At 37.5% G+C, this 18,792-nt stretch overlaps 1 long non-coding RNA gene across 1 annotated transcript; it reads left to right on the top strand.

The window, feature by feature from the left end:
* Positions 1-17,435: 17,435 nt before the first annotated feature.
* Positions 17,436-18,505, top strand: LOC138135599 (uncharacterized). The gene is made up of 2 exons (XR_011161024.1): positions 17,436-18,253; positions 18,316-18,505. It is a non-coding gene; the product is annotated as an uncharacterized lncRNA (long non-coding RNA).
* Positions 18,506-18,792: the final 287 nt, after the last annotated feature.

Below are 18,792 nucleotides of genomic sequence, written 5' to 3'. Positions count from 1 at the left end.
AGTTTTTAAAATAATACCAAAATCATGATAGAAATGACAAATTATTTCCTTCGTAAATAATTTTTCAAAAAATTCTCTAAAAGGCATTCACGTTGTTTTGGCGTAATGGGAGTCCATGATTTATTTTTTAATCGTTGGACACACTGTTTGATTTCCGTCACTAAAGCGCCTGACATGCGGACCTATCAAAATGAACATAACACATTGTTGAATTTCCCCCGATGTCTGAGTAATGTATGTATTTATAAAACTGACAACAATGTACTAGACTAGACTAGACATTGACGCTATTTATAACCTCAAACTTAGAAAAACATAACCTAATTCAACAGACAACTTTACTACCAAATTAAATACGGCCTCCCAATACGCCAAAACAACGTGAATGCATTTTAGATGGTTTTCATTATGAATTAGAAAAAACTAAAAAGTTTTAGAAAATTATACATACATGTTTATTGAAGTTGTAATTTAAATATCTAAACGGAGCATTTATTACTTTAGTAATTTCTTCAGATTCTTCTGTAGAAAAATCTTCGGCATCTATTTTTTATCAACAAACTTGTCTAGCTAATGTTCCACGGTCATAAAGACATTTTTTAGATGTATCAAGCTACTGATATATTTAAAATTTGTAAATGTCAATTAAATTGCTAATAAATTACTTTTTTTAAATTATTAATCTATAAACAGGCAATATTTTGAACATCCGAATCTGTAGGTACAGTGGCGAGCAAGGAATTTCGCACACATTGGACATTTCCTGACATAATTTTATTAAAATGAGATACTGGCGGCAGTTTCGTGACAGTTTAGGTGAAACATCAGTCATGATCACATATATCATGATTGATTATAATGACCATAAAGCTTAGACTAGATAGTTTTTTTTAATGACGTACAAATTGGTGTGCGAAATTCCGTGCTCCCCACTGTACCTCACACTATTAATTCCAATCGACAACAAATTTCATATTTTTTTTACAAAATTTTTAAAACTTCGAGAAAGAAATAATTACCTAATCTATAAAAATAATAAAACGTGTAGTTTGTAAAAGAATATTTTGTTACATTTTTAGTAAATTATCCAGTTTCCAGCAGCGCGGAATATTTAGTAAGATGCTAAAGTGGTAAATGGAAGCACAAAGTTTTATTTTTCTTGAATTAGGTACGGTCGCGAGCAATAAATTTTGGATGCTAGTGTCATCGAGTCATTCTAAAACGACCCTTATGTATTTAATAACCTCAATTTTGATTGTTGTGTCAATTTTAAAAATGTGAATGTCAGATTTACCGAGAAAACATTCAAGAAGTTTTAAAAATCAGATAAATGGAATAGAATGAAGTTTTAATTAATTAAAAATATAAAATAAACAAATAAAAATTAAAAACTTAATATTTTAAACGTGTGGTATACATACTGACAAATTGTAGACAAATTTGACACCAATTTCATCATTCATGTGACAATTTCAATAAAGCATGATTTAGCGTAATTTTTTTTATGACATTAAAATGATGTCCAAAATTTAATGATCGTAATGGTACAGTTAGGGCCACGGAATTTCGTCAGTTATTTTACTGTCAATTCGAAAAAGTTTGTGTGGCCTACTAAGCTTTATTGTCATTATGACTGACATTCAAAATTTTTATGACAGAAATTCTGTCACGCACAATAAAAATGATTGACAAATTGACATCCATATCAAACATTCCAATGTGGGGATAGAAATATATAAAACTTGTTTTACAGTTAATGTCGGTTGAATGACAACGAATGACGAAATTCCGTGGCCGTGACTGTACCTACTATGGAACGATAAAAAATATATTAATCAAAAATGTTTTTGTTGTGTTAATAAATAGTATCATGATTAGCAATACGAGTATAGTATACAGGGAAAAAAAATTGTTACAATATCAGCAAATTGCAAACACAAAAATGTTCACAAATTTTTGATTTTGGAAGATCTCAATTTGAAAATAAATAATTTTTGAATTTTTTTAGAAAATCTTTTCAAGAATCAAAGCAACACACTTACAAAAATGTCTTTATTATAAAAACAACAACAATAAAAATGTTTTCGGTATTCGACGGATAAACTACAGTTTATGACGCAACACACACATGATCATTTTTACGACATTTACGATTTTATTTATTCATTACATTTATTATAGCAGCACTTAATTTTTTTCGGTGTCCAAATTGAAATAAATTCATTTTATGAATTAAGAAAGTGGACAGCACCGCTACTACTATTATAGTAGCTGAGCTGGTCTATTTTTAAACCGCGAAGCAATCACAGCAACAAAGTTCCAAACATCGTTCCGTTTACAAAAAATTAATTAAACCGTTATCACATCTGTTGACCTCAACACACTGATACCGCATCGAAGGTCAATAATTTGGACTCCACAGTTTACACTTATTGCTTTTATTTCGGTTATTTATGGCTGGGGAATATTTTTTAGAGACACGTCGTTAACATTTTTGGGCGAAATCCAGCGGAACGGTCGTCCTTTCCTGGAACGTCGGTGGTAATTCTTTTCAACCCTTTCAAGCAAGGACAAGGCCTCTATAAAAAGGGTTGCGCCATTTACAATCGAGGGCATCCTCGTAATTTAGCAACTGCTTAAATGAAATAAGAGCCCTAAATCTTAACCGAAAGGGTAAAATAAACCACCGAAACTTTATAGCTGACATTTCTGACCGTCCAGATATACGACCCCCATTGTACTCTTTCCGAACTGCCCCTGACTATTACGTAATGCACACGACTACAACAGCGCCACAAACGACCCCCTCTGCTGCCACCCCCGCGATAATCAGAATTAAAGTCGTCTGTCTACCTGGTCGGGTGGCACAACCCCGACGACAACCTTGAAGAGTAAAGGGTTCGCTAAAAAACAACCCTTCGAGGAAGCAAAAAGCGTCAGTCGAGCGCGAGGGTGGCGAAGCTTCGGGGTGAGTTTTCGAAATCTTCCAATAATCCAAGGCGAATCGCCCTAATCTGCGTTATTTAATTCCAACTTCGCTCGCCTCAACTTCCACTATCCGATAGTTTCCTTATTTTCCAACTTCGTAGACGTCTTTATACGAAAACTTGTGCACTGCACAGTTTTCCATTAGCCAAATTTAATTAAGATGGAATTTTGCGAGGCGAGCGCTCCCGATAATTTTTTAATCCCTCGGGAGTGCTGCGACTCCTGAAATTTCCCGCTCACAATAAATATCCCAAATCTGGAACATGTGGATTCTACGACTCGGTACCGGGCTCAGGAGCACTACTGAGCAAATTGGATAATATATTCAAGTTATATTTCTTATTAGTCAAGGGCAGCTGTGCACGCAGACTGTTACAATGTAAGACAAAACTAAGCCATATATTTGAGCTAATTTACGACCGTGAACACTTTTGCAACTTTAGAATTAGCGCTGAAAAATGCGACGCCAGCGCCACTCCGGTTTGCTCTCATTGAAACGCCTAACCAGAATTTTTCACCTTCACTCCCGGATCACTCCGTAAATAATTGGAAAATACTAATTAAATCGGTTGATCTTCCAGACTCTTCACTTGGGTGGTCTCACGCAACAACTACCGTAACTTGTTCGTTTTATTACATAATCTGCGCCTCTCGATATGACACAATAAAAAAATCTCTAATTTAGACATTCACCAGGTCAAAATTAAGCTCCATTTGTTTGGGAATTAGGAGAAATTCCCATCGGGATTTTTTCCACGTTAATTACTCAATTCGGCCGAATTTTAATTAATTTCTGGTCTTTGTGGAGCCGTCCAGATTAATTGCTAATGGACGGTGGGGAATAAAAGTGATGGGTTTCGATGGGTCGTTTTACATAAATTACAAATTCAAAACGGCTAACGGGGCTCGTTATCGGTGGCCATTCTGCCATTTTTCCGAATAAATTATTTGAGCCACCCAAACCTGATCAGCGACGGATTTATCAAAGAAGGAACCCGTCCATCTTGTCGATACAACTCGAAGGAGAATAAATCTTGTCCCAGCACGATTAAAAAGAGCGAGAGCGTTTTCTAGCAAGTCTATAATTTGTGAAGTGCTCGTTCGATGATTTCAAACAAAATGAAATGCGGAATTTGATTTATCAGGAGTGGTAAAAACTATGAGAATAGATGCGTAACACTAACAGAGTGGATTTTTGTTGGGCGTCGTAATGTAAATATTTCCAGATTTTGTTGGAAAGAAAATAAATTGAACGTGAGCCTTGGGGCGGCGTTCGTTCATAATCCGGTAAAATTTACAAGCGCTTTGTTCCTGTCCAGATTGTGAAAAAAATCCCGATTTGCTCTCGGGAGTGGTCGCGGTGGATTAATGCTGACGGCACACGCGCCACGTCCTGCGAAGAAGACATCACTCCCGTCCCAATTTACGGAAATCCAGACAATCACCCCTAATGGTAACCGGTTGCATGCGTCATAAGTGCGTATTACATATCCAGAAACCACACCGATAAATATAATTTCCCATCACGCAACATCATAGATTATGATTCAGAAGCCATCATATTCATATATTCCGGGGAGGACTCGCGGGGATGCGGCGCAACCCTCGTCCGGGTAAATATGACGGCGATAGGGGAGGGTCGATGCTGCATATAAAACGGATCATCACCCCCTCGCAACGGCGGCCATCTGTATGGTACGCCGTTACAATCATCCCTGTCTGCTAAATACCCCAGAAACAAGTGCGCGGTGCGTGTTTTCCACCCCCCGGAAATCTGGCTCCGGCGATATTTTAGTTTCGGCACAAGTTTCGCCCTTATTAAAAACTTCGGCCTAAGCAGACGAACCCCGTTAAAATTTTCATCCGAGGGAGTCACCTGGCTTATCTCGGGGCGCATCGATTAGTTGGGGTTGCTGCATTATCAGCACTATCGAGCGCCGGAAAAATCCCACGAATTCGGGGGCGCTTCTGTTTACATCTGAGGTAAACCGAAAGTGGGGAAAGATTTGTGGCGGCGGCGACGGATAAATCTCGACGTGCACTCTCCAAATAATTCACGCGAGCGAGCGGTGAGGGTCAGCACCGTCTTGCCCAAAACTTTTCGCCCAAAAACTTCATTACCATAAATTACACGCCCGTAAATTAACTAGCTGCTACCTTAATTTATAAATTAAAATTTGTGGGCTCATTGGTACGTAAGCCCGAAGGAAACCAGCGATCGTAATTCATTTTTATTTATGGTTTGTTATATTTCGGCCTACACTATCTAAATTATATGCGAACCAGCTCTAACTAAATCGTAACTAATGTAAAAGAAATAATTTTCACACGGACGCGGTCACGTTTCACTTAACCCATCCATTTTTATGGAAAAATCCCGATAAGACGCTTTCTATAGGTAATAATAACACACGGTTACGTAAAGTGGTTATTCTGGTACCGCCCGGGGACTTTTCCAAATTTCAAATTTTTATTTCACCCCCTCGCATTTTCCTTGTTTATTCGCCGACACGAAACTCACCTTAATTCGCAGGTTGTTGCCGTTACGAGTGTAAAATACGCATGAGGGCAATAATAGTTCAGAAATTCGGAATATATTAGGGGTGGTTTGCAAACAAATGTGATGTAACTTAGCTGAAAACTTAATTACAAGAATCATGATCCCTCGGGCGCCAGCTGTGAGTAATTATAATTGCTAACTTGCACAGTAATGTACTTTTACTGACGGGCGCTGTCCTAACTGCAACCCTCCCCGGCCGTCGAGAATTTTTTTTAAACAAATTCACCTGGTGTAGCTTTAATTTTATTCGGGCGTTAATTCGCGCGCGCCCTTGTTAAAAACTCGCATTTTATCCGGGGGCGGCGGTCTTACCTGCTTTAATTAAGAACTTACCGAAGCGGTAAAACTTCAAAAATTGCCCCGAGTAGACAACACAGTTCGGTAATTAGGGTCCGCCCCCTTGACACCTGAAAAATCGATTGTTCGCCGCCGCCACCGCCGCAATAATATATTCGGGGGAGAATTAAATTCGGTCTCGTTCGGTTTTTGTCATTTTTCGCAGCCGGTGTTTATTTTGCATATCGGATGAGACGCGCCGCGCCCGCCTTGTTCGAAGTCGGCGGGGGCAGTTCTTATCTGGCCCCGGATTAATCCGGTTTTAATTAAATTCGAGTGCAGGTACGGTCGAATGAATTGGCGATTAGGTGAGGGACGTTAGTCGCGTAATAATCAGCGCCGAGTGAATTGATAAAAAGATATGAACTTTATAAACATAAATTCTCGTTTAGCTGCAATTTCCTTACGAGATAACCTGCGCCACTGTGGGACGGAAAGAATAGTAATATAAGAGAACCTACGTAATCTTAGCTCCATTCGTGCCTTTTGCTTTTATCTGCAAGAAATATAATTCTGCAGGAGGAAAATTCGGTTCACGAACAGAACTGGACTGTAGGGAAATAAGCCCTATCTTATATGCGAATGTTAAAAGATGCAAAGTAATGTGTATGCGGGAAGTGAGGAATCTGCATGCTTTAAAATGCATGAATTTATGTAATTTGAATTCTTATCTCTCTTCCCCGAGTCACAATGCCTCGCCGAACGGGAGGAAATCAGGAATGCATTTTTATGCAAACAACGGATTATTCGACGAACTGTCTGCATGTTTACGCGACGCCGCCACCGCTCGCTCATTCATATTTCACCGACCTACGCTACGTTACGCTTGCGCCACGGTGGACATTAAACGAGGCCTAATTGCTGCGGCCGCGGAACCGATACGTTGGGCAGGATCGTAATTTTTCTGGGACCGTATTTTTCGCCGGTCGGATTGTTCATTTTTCCCTTCTTTCGAGACTCGCTCGCGGTTTTATGGCCTCACTTTACAAGATTTTGTCACTGCGCAATAAAAATCATTCTATATGCAGGTGTGCACCGGCGGGGAGCGAATTTCGACGGTAAAGGATCCCGATTTTTTAATTGGGGGGAATGGCTTCATTCTTTGGGGGGAGGCGAATTCTTGCACGCTCGAACAAAAATACAAAAAAAAAAAAATCAAATTCTTTGTCGAATACGTTGGAAACAATCACGTACAGTAATCATTATCGTTGAGCTTGTTCGCACAACTTCACACACAAATTCACCAAATGCTTTAGTGTCAAGATAGGCAGTTCATTATTTTGATATGAAAAAACAATTTTTTATGAAGGTATTTACCTAGCAGTATAAAATTAACCAGTTTCTCTGGTGGCGGAATAATTCTTTTATTGGAAAATTTTAATTCAGAAATTTCACAAAAATTGTTCAAAATTATTTTTTCATATTTGTTTTGCACTGTAGATGAACTAATTTCTTAAAAAACAATTACTTCCACAAATTTTAACAGATTTCATGGTTGCAAATAAGTGGTGAAGCGCAAATTGTAGTTATCTTTGTCCTACACATTAATTACCAATATGCGTCATCTTTCTCTCTTGCGCCGTTACTATGACAAGTGCGACCGTCGCAAGTCAACTTGAAATTGGGCCCTTAGTACATAAAAGTGGTTGTATATGTTTTTCTAATTAAATAAAAAAAAAATTCGCATCCCTTTTTAATTGTAGAAAATTATTAAAAATGATTTAAAAATAAGTTCCTTTGTATTTTACTCAAAAATACAATTTTTTTTAGAAGAAACCACTATTCTACTGCTAATTGTCTCCCTTAACCTTGATTCACACTGCTTCGATTGCTTCAGTAATTAAGACACTAACGATCTTAACTCTGACTAGATTATTTTCTTCTTTAACAAATCTTTTTTTTATACACTTAATGTTTTTCACTTTGTTAGGAATGCTAAGTTTTTAATTGAAGAAATTTATTATTTTATTGCTTGATATAGCTAAGGCAATTTGTCCAATCGAACAGAAAAAAATAGATACTTTTTTTTAACTTAGTACAATAATTGTCTTCTGAATTACTTCCATAAAACCTGATTTACACACTGCAAATTAACTTCTTCATTACTTCAGAGCCTAAAATCCAGAATTCTTAACTTAAGTATCACTTAATTTTTTTCCAATAAAAATACATAATTCCTTTTATATTTTACTACAATTTTTTTTAGGAGAAACTACTATTTTACTGCCAATTGTCTCCATTGCTCGATTCACACTGCTTCAGAATTACTGTAGAAATTAAGACACTAACGATTTTAAATCTGACTTGCTTATTTTCTCCACTCCTCACTTTGCTAATAAAAGTTACATTTTCAATTGAAGACATTTATTTATTGCTTGGCATAGGGAATTTTTTTAATCTAACAGAAAAACTTAAAACAATTATTTTTTACTTAGTACAGCTTCTTTGCAGAGAGACAGAGGAACAATTTCTTCTCGATTAATTCCCACGTACATCAAACGTGCGTGTTCAGCCAATCAGAGCGCTTGCTTTCATCCAATCAAAAATGTTTATCGCGATAAAAACATCCTACTACTCCCGTCATTTGTCAAAAGTGACTAAAATTGCATGCTACTCCTGTCAGATTCTCAAATTGTTTTTAATAATTGTGTTTTTAATAACTGTAGGTATTATAAATAAATTAATTAACGTTAAAGTTTGTATTCTGGAATTAATCTTGCCAAAAATAACACGACATAATTTTTTGGATCTGATAAATTTCCTAATTTTCACTTAAACATTTTTGCTTTAGACAATTTTACTCGTGGATATTTGGGCATTTTTATTCAAAGGTTAACCCCCGAGCTAAAGCTCTCGGACCTAACCAGAATAAAAATGCCCAAATTCAACTCGTAAAATTGTCTATTAATTTCTTCATTACTTCAGAGCCTAAAATCCATAATTCTTGACTTAATACTTAACTTACATAGGTAATTTTTTTGCAATAAAAATAATGCTTGATTCACACTGCTCAGGTTGCTTCAAAGTTACTGAGGTGATTAAGACACCAACTATCTCAATTCTGATTTGATTATTTTTTTCTCTTAACAAATCTTTTTATATTCATGCTCCTCATGTTGCTAAGAATCCCTAAGTTTCTTAGTTGAAGAAATTTTCTTTCTTGCTTGACATAGCTAACTCTACTTATTTAATCTAACAGAAAAAAACAGCTTCTTTTTATTTAGTACAACTACTTTGAAGAGAGACAAAGGAACAATTTTCTTCTCGATTATTTCCATAACATCTAATTTACACAACTTAAATTAGCTTCGTCATTACTTTATTTATTCTTACAATGATTTTTTTCCAATAAAATAATTTCATTATGCAGATTTGCATTGGTTTCGAAAATTTCTCAAAAAGTGAAACATTTTCATTGAAAAAATCGCTTTTTACATTATAGGCAGATATTAAAAAAAAAAACTTAGGTATAGAAAAATATTTTGCATCATGCAAAAATACAATTACATATCTTCAATAAGAGCGTAATCTGACTGTCGACTGTTTCCACGAAGCCTGATTTAAGCAACTTAAATCAACCCCACGACTGATTCAAGTTATAAATCACTGCTGAAGATTTAAAAAAATACGTATTTCAATTACAAAAATGTTTTCGTACATTTTACAGATTGGCCAGTCGAGTAAAATTGACAAAATTATCCAAAAATATATTTCCTCCGCATTTCCAAGCCAATTTTCCTCTTAATTATTTCCGTAAAGCCTGATTCACAAATTTTAATGATTTAATTACGATTTCTTTCATACTTTACTGCTGAATATTTTGCAGTCATTGTGTAGGGTAGTGCACATCAATAAAAATTCCATCGCCAAGTCAAGAAATAAATACACTTCTTGGAGTTTTTAACTTTTGCCAACATCCAATATAGCCTGAAACTTGTGTAAAATCTCGGCTCATGAATTTTACATTTTCATAAATTGCGACCGACACGCCATTACAATAATTTACCAGACGTTCACAATGTATCTAATTTTTTTTTAAATGCATGTTGGGAACGGATAGTAGGTTTTATTTAAAGTAAATATTACACATGTCTTCACTACAACAGAGATGTTACTTAAGTCGGCTATTAAACAGTCTATTGGTTAAATAGAACAGATATCTCTGTCTCTGTTGGAGACGGTGAGGGCGCCATCTGTTGTTTCTGTTCGGCTAGTTTAATGGGCTGTTTAATAATAGTAACAATTTAATAGCTCCTCGATACGGGTTCTGCTGATAACAACATGGTTTGGTGGAATTGAATTATAAAATTACAAGCCGTAATTTAAGAGAATATTTGTCGAGTAAAATGGTTTTAATTTGCATCAAATTTCCAGTTCCAGCTTGGAAATTAATTATTTCTAAGGTGACTGGACAAAAATTTGACGGTCGATTAAAACGTCGTAAAAGCGGAGTGATCGGTGATAAATAATTAAGAGTCAAGTGGGAGACAATAGGTGAGAAAACGGCGAGAATATTTTTTTTTAATTAGTGGTAAGGTGTGGAGGAGACGAGGCGTGGGGCAGAGAAAAAGACAAGTCCGGATCGTTTTTCAAGAAACTGGAAACCTAGATGCTATCTTCACCTCACTTCAGAAATGTTGTTTATCCACGCCATTTCGCCGATGGCTGAACCTGCTCCTGCATCAGAATTCGTTATCACCTCGGCGCAAATGCACTTGTGCAGTGCAGCCTCCGGGGGAATAATCGCGCGCAAATAAACAGGGCGTCGTGATTCATTTATTTGGAATCGAAATAGAAAATTTCACGTCGATTTGATAAAATATACAGACTTTTGTCACTTCATTACCTAGGAAAATAAAGGAGGAGGGCCATTGATGTTCGGCGGCGGCAAGCATGGAACTCGTCCGGCTTGACGGAAAAAATAAACATTAAATGCGAAATTTCGTAAACATCGTAAATTTACGACTTTATAAATATCGGATCGGTTTGCGTAACCGCCCCCCGTCAATTACGCAAACAGTGGAAATTATCGAGGGGCGGCGTAATTTTATTAAGCCGTTTCGTGCCATTTAATAAAACCGGCAAAGTTCCGCTGCGCATCACGTACAATATTTGGGAGTCATCGAAATTCTCCAATACACATTCAGGAAAATTGAGATCGTGACCTAAGAGGTTGCTCTATTGGGATGGGCCCATTCTTCTATTATATAAAATTTTCTCCGGAATTTTAAACGATTTTTTAGGAAAAATCGCTCGACAGGGCCGTTTCAATAATATACGAGCCGGCCCCGACTCTCTAATTTTTCCTCTCCGACTTTCTATAAAGCAATAAACATTTGTGTCGGAATACGCCAGGGGAGTACTTGAACTTCTCCATCGACCCAAGCCGCCTTGTTTAATCCCATACCAATCTTTTATCTTGCACACGCTTTCACACTTAACGCCGAATAAGAAAATATTACTCCCTAGAAGAAAAGTTTTTGTTTCTATTTTCCGGAGGGAGAATCGCGCTTTCGGCACGTCCGCCGCCCGGAATTTATAGATTTGATTGGGGGTCACGTGTGTTGACACCCTCTCGTCGCACTTTTTCCGGCTCGTTCATTTGCATCGGCTTTTATTAGGAGGGCGAGTCTAAGCCGGGCCCGAATAAGCTGGTTTAGCGGAATTTGGAGGCATCTCGCGGCCTCCATTACATGTTATCAGGGTAATTCCGGGGATACTGGGCGATAGTTGTTGCCTAAATGGTTCCGGTAACAAGGCTTTCCATTACAAAAACTCGTTCAGCCAACTTTGCATTCCTCTCTAATAAAAACAAGACTCGAGGGGTATCGATTCGGCACCTGGCCGCCCCCGAATCGCCACCCCCGTGTCCTCTCACCCGACACCAATTATCGCCATCGCATAAAAACTGCACTCCAACCAGCTACTCGAAGTTAATAAATCCTTCGACGGCGGTTTTAAATAACTATAAAAACATGAATGGTTACGTTCATGGGCTGAACGTTAAACTTCCAATAAACTTTTTAAGGGTTAATAAACTGTCGTGTTACTTGCAGTAAGTACTCGAGATAAATTTGTTGAAACATCGTTTACGGAACGGTTCTCCATGCACTGGGTACACAAATAAACCGGTGATGCGTGGATTTATGCTAATAATTTTCGATAAAATCGAAATGTTATTAGAGGGAAGTGTAGCACCTACGAGAGCGATTTCAGAAATGTGGAATGGCGGCGAGGACTGCATTTTTCGAAAACATTTAAAAAGTGCACCGCGTGGGACTACCAGGTAGGGGAAGGTGGACAGGTCAGTCGCGTGGGTCGACGAGGTTCCCTAATCCCTCGTAAATTTTTCCGACAACAAACCAAAATTTCAAACGTTTCGGCGAAACTCACAAAATACTTTTTACCCGATCGGAACATCTAATTTTACACAAACACGTCATATTTTGCGTCTTACAATACATAAATAACATACTTTGCATTTTTAAACGCGGAAAGTGCAATTGTAAGCAGAGGACACGACTATTTTTTTCTAAAATTGAAGCTCGAGTATGTCCTTTTGGTGGAATTTATAAAATACTTCTTGTTTGATCGGAATGACGTCAATTTATTATTTGACAGAAACACGTCATATTTTAACATTTTATAATATCATGCGTTCAAGTGAAATCCTGGGCTGAGTAGGCGTTGGAAAAATAAACCGTTTAGAACAGTGTAAAGTTTGAATTTCCCGCCGTTTGAAACGAATGACATTTGTTTACCTATGTTTAATCGGCAGATAATAATTGAACATGTTTGTTTTCAGTAAAAGGTGTCCTTAGATATTTGCTTCGAGAATAAGAATCGTTAAGTTATTCTATTTTTAGTGTAAAACATTGCAAAGAAAGAATTTTTTGTTTCTAAATTTTAGGTTAGCTGTCAACATGCTCCAGTTAATTTACACTTTAAAAAGGCACAATAGACGGTTTTCAACGCATTCCAAGCACAGGATTTCATTTGAACGCCCGATACAAAAAAAAATCTGTTCGGTGTTTTTAAACGTATAAAGTGCAGTGTAAAATGGAAGTAGGCAGAGGACGGTGGTACAGGAGAGTCTACGGGTTTTCTAACCCCCGAACCAATTTTTCATTTGGATTTTCGTCTTCCTTTTATCAATAAATACAGGAAAATCTTTGCACAAAAAATATAAATGACAATATGAATGAAATAAATTTGGTTTGATCAGAATTGACACTAAACTTGAATATTTTAAATCGAAGAGGTCTTATTTTTACATTTTAGATATACAAAAAAGATTGCAAATGAACAAAGTAGAGAATTCCTAAAAACAATGTTTGATGATGTAAACTGTTAACTAACACGGTTTAACCGGAATTAACCCCAAATCTTATTATTATAAATAAAATGCGTTATATTTTTATATTTTTTGTAGAGAAGATTACAATCCCATGAAATTTACCGGAGAATTTCCCAGTTTGGTTTTTAATATAGACTGATGAAATCTTACAAGAAATATATTTATTTCTATCGGGTGTTCATTTAAATTTATCCCCAAAGCGGGCGTTCAAGAGTCGATTGTGAACGCACCACAGATTGCAGATCACGCATGAGCTGCTAAATCTAACCTCACTGTTTGCGTTGGTTGTGTTTTTACTCTGCAAACTGACGAGTGGTCCGTTCACAATCGACTCTTTGAGGATAAATTTAAATGAACACCCGATACATTAAGCAAATGAATTCTCAATACAGTTTGGCAATTTTTCCTTCAAATATTTTCTCATAAAAATCAAAACCGTTAAGTTTTGTGTTCTGCGAGATTTAGTTCTCAAAACTCAAAATGAAGGTGTTCACTTGTTTTTGTCAGCTTTAAAATAAAAATAAAACAAATATAATTACTGCTCTTTGAAATTTTATTTAGAAAAAATATTTACAAAATGACAGTGGTGTTCGAAACATTTCAACGAAAAATCTATCTAATAACATGTCGAAGGTATTAGGTTTAGATGCGTTTAGTGTAAGTGTAAATATCATCATTACCTTGATAATTCCAGTTTGATTGACGAAACACGTTGTATTTGTATTTACATGAAAATGTTACATAGGAGCGGCGAAAAAAATAAATGATTAATTACATTTGAACTACTGCCAACATGTCTGTTCAATATGTATTAAATGCTGTCGTCTAGGTGGTCACTTCTTATTTTATTTTTTAATACATTGTTTAATAAGTATTTTCCCCATCGGGTTTTCTAATTAAATACAAAAAAGAAGCTCGTTCTCATATTTTCATTATTAACCGACTAGTCCAAAGTGTCAAATGAGAGAAAATGCTTTTAGTGCAAAAACTCCTCAAATCCTCTCGTTCTAAAATTATTTTAGATCTTTAAAATTGCCAGCTGGAGAACAAAAAATTCTTAAACGCTGTTCAAAAGTCAAAAAACCATTGGGGTGCAAATAACACACATTTTTCATGACATTTCCTATTACTTATCATAGTGACAGATAAGTCATTTGCACCACAATGTTTTTTTAATTTTTGAACAGCGTTTATACTTGATTATCGAATGTCACATGTTTTTTTGTAAAATTGCAAAACTTTCAAAACCCAATTCTGCCAACTCTCAAATTACAGAAAAAAATTCTTTGTAGTACCTACTATTGCGAGCATGGAATTTCGGGCAGCAATTTACATGTCATTTAAAAAACCCAATGTAGTCTAAGCTTTATTGTCATAAATGTCATAATAATTAATTTTGAAGGAACTTCAAAATAAACTGTCACAATTATGCACAATTATTTTACATTTTAGTTATTGATTTGCAAAGTTTAATAAAAAAGACGGTTTAGTTTTCAGAAAATCACATCTAAGCACTTGCAGTTTTTCAGAATTGACGAATGCAATTTGCAAAATGATATGAGGCAATAGTAGACATTAAAATGAGGTTATTAATACGTCTAGCACCTAAAGCCTATTTCACATTTTATATCAGTCAAATTTCAAGTCTGCCCGAAATTCCGTACTCCCAATAGTACCTACTATGCCGGCCAAAAAATTTTGGCCGTCATTGTCTGTCAATTCAAAAAAAAAACTTTGTAATCCGTACTTTATTGTCATCATGATTACCGTCTTGATTATGAAAGTTATTTTTTGGGTGGTAAATTTCAAAACTCAAAATTATTTTGTCATTTCTACTACACAGAACATTTACCTAAGGTTATCTATGTATGTTTGCTCTAATTTTGTTTATTCATGTCGGATTTTTGGAATATCTGAGCTTCAAACAGTTTAAATTGATTGTCAAAATGACAAGAATCGAAAGTGGGGTTAGGATTCCTAAAGGTTTATTTACACTTTACTTGAATGTCAAGAAAGTGACGGCCAAAATTTTTTGGCCGCCATAGTACTAGTTTTTTCAGATTTGTTTTCCTATTTTCTTCTTCCATCGACATGTTTCTACTTTTTCTTCGGTTCCACTGAACCCGTGAACTAATCAAAAATGAACTGACAAAAACTATCTCCGAATTAACTAAACACTAGAATTCCAGTACATAATCACATCCTTGAACTTATCTGGTGACAGTTCATGTGACGCAAGAGCCGACTCGTCCCATTCCTCATCTTCGAGTTATTTTAAGCGGTTAAGCCCTTTCGAAAAGCGCAAATGTCCCACCTGCCCCTACCCGAAAAAATCCTTCTATTTATATCCCGAACCTCAACAGTTATAAATATCGTCGACAATTCCGTCGTGTCCTTTACTAATTCAGCATTTAATAAATTTACAATACTGCACTAAGACCGTACCTACCTGTAAAGTTGTCTCGTACCACACCGCCGTAAAATTCAGATTATACGCAACTAAAAACTCCTAAAAATGCTCACAGTATGTTTGAATATTCGCATAATTTCACGGTAAAACATTTAAATGGAAGGTTATGTTTGTCGGCGTACTAAATTAAAAAACAAATGGCTCTATTAAATTGTACTTGTATATCTTTATGTTAAGTTCGCATTTGCAATAACATCCCTTGTTTTCCTTTTTACCTGATTATAAATTGATATTTCTGGTCGCATTCAAACGCTAACTAACTGCACGTTTATTTTATTTTAATGGAAATAAGTATTAATTTCAGGAACGAACGACACTCCATCGCTATCGCTACAATTTCCACAAACGACCCAACCGACTCCGCGGTACCATAAATTCCAATCTGAAACACGCACCCAGAACCATCACTCCAACACGTTTCGAAAATACCATCGACTGGAATTTCCAGTTTTTACCATTCGGATTGATAACCTTTGCGGCCATCTTCTCCACGTCCATGAATGCGACACGAGCGCGCTCTATCGACGACACCACCAACAATCGACCGGTTGAGCACCGCTGGTCACCGTGATTTAACACCGCCGACTAGATAAGACCGATTTCTTCACAATTTACATATTTAATGCTTCGTGCAGTTTGCAGGTTATAACTCACCATAAAAGCCGCATTTACATTAACGTCGTAATATGCGATATCGTGCAACGACGTGATTTATACCTGCCTACTTAATTGAGTTTAATTGAGCTTAATTGCACCTCTCAAGTACCGACTAATTATCCAGTTTTTCTCCGATCATTTCTTGAGCTTCCGCTCGCGCGCCTGCTGATTCGATACGCTAAAATAAATTAGTCGAAAATTTTTAAATTTATTTATATGGATCGTAAAGCGGAATAGGCAAATATAAAAAAAAAACGACTCATTTATTAATAAAGGGAACGCTGACAGTTTTCCCATTTTATTTCTTTGCTTTTTATAGTCGATTCCATTGTCCTAAAAAATTCAAGGACCGAAAACGACAAAAAGAAATTGAGATAAATAATAAATAGCGCCATCGAGCATTTTATTATGTTGCGATCAAACGAATCGAGCGACTAATCGAATTAATTAAAGTGACTGACAGATAGTCGCCATCTCTTAAATTGCCGCCGAACTAGAAGCTCAACACTGAAGGTACCATCAGCGGTAATTAGTCATAATTGCAAAAAATTAGTCCGAGATTGAAATTCCTGCGAGGGCGGTTGAAAATTCCTGCGCGACATTTCAATTTGTGACAATTTAAAAAAGCTCGAGTGTGTAATTGGGGTGTCGCAGCAGGAGTAATTTTAATTTTTGGGTCCAGGTGGTTGCGTCGGGCCGAGTCCGGTGCCGTCGGAAGGGTGTATCGCACCCCGGCGCATCGGAAAACGCGTTTTGGGTTGATAATTCGTGGTAGGAATTTACCTGGGTGGACGTTTAAGAAAAAAGGGGAATAAAATAAGGAGCTGCAGTCATTGTCTGGCACGCTCTATAAAGTTGGTAGTTTAGAGAGTCGTTCTTGTAGCGCGCAGCACCCACCACGCTCGAAAGAACGGCCAAGTCTTGCCATTATTTGCACACATTACACATACGAGCGTACCTACCCAGCAGCTACCACCATACGCATACGTCACGGATTTTATCATGAAATTTATCTGGTTTCCTCTCCTTTCAGGCGGATCGAAGAGGAGGACAGACGATGACAGCTGACGAGTTTGTGATTTGGTGACACGGCAGTGTGTTTGTGTCAGACGGCGAGGCCGGTGCCGACGGAGTCCGCGACCATGGTACTACGGCCATCTTAATCGGTACAGTTTCCATTCTTCCTTATCGACTCATAAACTCCTCTTCTTATCGTTTTAACGAGCCCCGTCCTGCTCCGGCGTCTGGACCTCTTCAACTAGCCGACCCCGCCTTTTACGAGCGGATCTCTGCTGCAGTCCCTCCTCTCGTGCACGCTCTAACTCTTGATCTATCCGCAGAGATGCACTTTAGAAGGTGACCGCGTCACCTGACCGCCATCCGGACAAGGAATAAAAGTGCGAGGTGATCACGTCCATGTAAACAATGCCCAGAGAGCGGCGGCTCCGGAACCACACCCAGAGACTCACAGTCTCTGCGATATGGGATATAAAGCAGTAAATCCTGCCCACAGGATCGGGGAAAGCCGCCCTTCGAATTGCGTCGGCGTCGATAGTTTAGACGCGAGCGGCGCCGCGACGATATCAGATCACTTCCATTCCTCCGACGAGGAAGACGCTCCCACCGACGCTCCGCAGGACAGGGTGAGTACTCACATAACCTCACTCGTAAACAAAGTGCTGTTGCAGGAGGACACAATTACATCGATTCGGACCTGCAACCACACCGTCAATTTACCAACGACTGGGATGCTCCCGCTTCCGACATCTCGCTCCCGAGGGAACGACTCTGCGCTCCTGGATTACTTTTACGGCGGCGACGGCGGCGACTTCCCAGCTCCACGACGCTTCGACTCCCTCTTTGAAGACAGAATGTTAAACCCCCTGTACGTATACTGAATGTATCCTGAGTGTTTTCTGTCCGGTATACCTTCAGTATACGTAACAGGAGGCCACATTTCAACGGGATCCCACCAGGACTGACCTGCTCAACACAACAACCACTCAACTCGACATTCTAGATTACTTAAACCACTGTAACCCTATAGCTAAGTACACTTAGAATTAATTGACGTGTAGTACCTACTCCTTACACAACACATGTATTTTCTACCAAAAATAAACCAAGTACCAGCAGTGCTCAAGTGTAGTTTTTATAGCTTGTCAGATTCTTCACTCATGACTAACAACAAATGTGACAATATTAGTTAAGCTCAAGATGTTAAACACAAGTTAGACAATGTAAATAACACCTAGATTATTAAATCCCTCACAGATTGTTGAGTACCGAATGAAATAGTGACAATTGTGATGTTAGTACTGACTGTTAGTAAAGATTTTTGTATGTTTTTTTTTTGTGTGTGCCAATAAAACTTGTCAGATCGAGTTAGAAAGAAATTTGTGGTACCACCTCCTCTTCCCTTTT

The sequence above is a fragment of the Tenebrio molitor genome, chromosome 7 (assembly GCF_963966145.1).
Source record: "Tenebrio molitor chromosome 7, icTenMoli1.1, whole genome shotgun sequence".
Taxonomy (NCBI): Eukaryota; Metazoa; Arthropoda; class Insecta; order Coleoptera; family Tenebrionidae; genus Tenebrio; species Tenebrio molitor.
Note: the sequence above shows the minus strand (reverse complement) of the source record. Positions and strands in the feature narration are given on the sequence as shown.